Source organism: Benincasa hispida, chromosome 11, assembly GCF_009727055.1.
Source record: "Benincasa hispida cultivar B227 chromosome 11, ASM972705v1, whole genome shotgun sequence".
In the NCBI taxonomy this organism is placed as follows: domain Eukaryota; kingdom Viridiplantae; phylum Streptophyta; class Magnoliopsida; order Cucurbitales; family Cucurbitaceae; genus Benincasa; species Benincasa hispida.
In genome coordinates, this window is record NC_052359.1 from 76,281,215 (window position 1) to 76,284,202 (window position 2,988).

Consider the following 2,988-nt stretch of genomic DNA (forward strand, 5'->3'; position numbering starts at 1 on the left):
CTATTGATACTGAGCAAGAAGAACTAGAGTTGAGAAGTTACAACCTAGCTAGAGATAGACAGAGAAGAAACATTGTTCCACCATCAAGGTATGAAGACTACTTAGCTTTCAATGCTTCTGATTTAACTAATGATGCAGAACCCTTGACCTTTGAGGAAGCAGTGAGTTATTCTAAAGCTAAGATGTGGATAGAAGCTACGAATGAAGAGATGATTCACTGGTGAGAAATAACACATGGGAGTTGACATCTTTGCATAAAGGATGCAAACCAATTGCATCCAAATGGGTGTACAAGTTGAAGGAAGGTTTTTCTAATGACCAAGGACCTAGATTTAAAGCTAGGTTGGTTGCTAAGGGCTTTACACAGAGACCAGGTGTTGATTTTAATGATATTTTTTCTCCAGTGGTTAAATAGACTTCTATCAGTTTATTGTTGTCGATTGTGGCTCAAAATAACCTAGAGCTGGAGCAACTAGATATCAAAACAGTTTTTTTACATGGCTTCCTAGAGGAAGTTATCTACATGAGCTAACCGAAGGGGTATGAGGTCAAAGGGAAGGAAGATTATGTGTGTCTACTGAAAAAATCTATTTATGGCCTCAAACAGTTCCCAAGATGATGGAACAGAAGGTTTAGTGACTTTGTTCAGAAGAATGGTTTCTATAGAAGCTCCTATGACAGCTGTGTTTATATAAATATAGAGTCCTATACTCATCCTATCTACTTGTTACTATATGTGGATGATATGCTTCTAGCAGGAGCAACAATGAAAGAGCTGAATAAAGTAAAAGATCTACTGAAATCATAGTTCGAAATGAAAGACATTGGAAATGCAACAAGAATACTGGGCATTGACATTATTAGAAACAGAAAAACAAGTATTCTAAGCATTGATCAGTCACAATACTGCAGTAAATTGTTAAAGAAGTATCAGATGACAGAGGCAAAAGTAGTAACTACTCCTATAGCCAACCATTTCAAACTCTCAGGAGAAAATTCACCTAAAGATTTAGACATTGAGCATCAGCAAATCATGTTAACAGTTCCTTATTCTCAAGTTGTGGGAAGTTTGATGTATTTAATGGTGTCTACAAGACCTGACATTGCCTATGCTACTAGCCTGGTGAGTAGATACATGGCTAATTCAGGTAAGAGGCACTGAGAGGCTACAAAGTGGATTATGAGGTACCTAAAGGGTACTACTAATGCTAAACTGATGTACCAACAGCTACCAGACAGTGAACTAGAGCTGATTGGGGTTGATGCCCTAAAATCTCGTGTCCTATAGTTTGTAAACAGTATATACATACACCTGTGATTGTTAATATATGATATTTACTTTACATCTTGTTGTTGTGCTCATTTACTTGTTTTAGTTGCTTTACCACAAACCAATAAACATAAAATCCCTGGTTATCTGTATGTGACTTAAGCATCTATGTGGTGACATACAAGTGGATCATGTCTTGAGTGATAACCAAAATGGTCTGTAGTAGATGGATAAATGAGGGAAACCTTATCCTGGTAATGCTACGGACGTTGTCCGCTTTGTAAAATGGTCACAAGTGTTGTGACTTGCCACAGATGATCTGATCCTGAAGGGTCATCATACTCATGATTGGTTATATCCAATGGACACAGAAATATATTTGTGATAAGAACAGTTCAACTGTTGGTCTTTAGTGGAATCATTGACAGTTAACGGATGGTGAATCTCGTGGCTAAAGAGTTTAGTTGGCTATTTACGTATCGTTGGAGATTCGAGCAACAGGTCCATAGGTCACCTGGGTAGCTTGGATAAAGTCGATAACCAGTATTTGGGTTAATTTGAAATGTTCAAATTGACAAGAGGAAGTATAATTCATATGATATAATTGGAATGACTAATTATATATTATATAATTGGCTAAATGTATGAGATACATTATTTTGGAGGAAATTAGATATAAATATGGTTTATATCAAGTATAGGAAAAATACTATAGTAGATATATGATATCAAACTATAGGATATAAATATAATATGATTATATTTATTAAATAACATAATTGATTAATTGTTTAATAATTAACCAATTTCACGTTTGTACTGGGAATGTGCGCCGCGAGGGTTAAGGTAACCGGCGGGATACGAGAAAATCGTTTTCAATTTGAAGAGACAATTCATTCGTGCAATCGAAATCCCACGCCCAAAAGAAACCGTGAACGATTGATCGACGAGAGCCTATACGATAGATTCTTAGTCGTCTAAAACTATCGTTTAGTTCACGCGTTCCCAAAACGATCGTACATCTGTAACGACCCGACCTTCTAGGACTTAAGTTAGGCCGTTACTAAATACATGCATGCATGGAACTCAAAACGACGCTCTGTTATGGCGAAATAATAATGCTAATTAAATAAGGTAAGTTAAAATTTCATTAATTTCAAACATTAAAACAATAGTAGGGTACCCATAAATCATAAAGGATAATAAATAAGTCTGAAAAATGATTCTTAAAAATAAGTTTTAAACATCAAAATTAAAAGTTGAGAGAAACATGAAAAGAACTCTAAATCTCATGAGTGGAAGCGTAAAAACTAGTCCCAGTGGCTCGATCACGAATTCCGCTTGTACATCGCCGGTGCATCTCTACCCTTACCTAAAGCAACAACATGAGAAAGAATGAGTATAAAATACTCAGTAAGTAACCCACTACTGGGTCAGGCTAGGCTCTATGTTCTCTAGATACTTACCTCTGGTGAAACATAATAACTGCTTTAGTCCTCATGGGACACATATACACATGAAACAAAAAGGAGACTAAGTTCTATCCTACTGTAGTTAAGTATGCCTACTACCTCTGGTGAATCTCGAAGGAGACACAAATTGGTGAATCCCGAAGGAAACACAAACTAGTGAATCCCGAAGGAAACACAAACTGGTGAATCCCGAAGGAGACACAAACTGGTGAATCCCGAGGAAACACAAACTGGTGAATCCCGAAG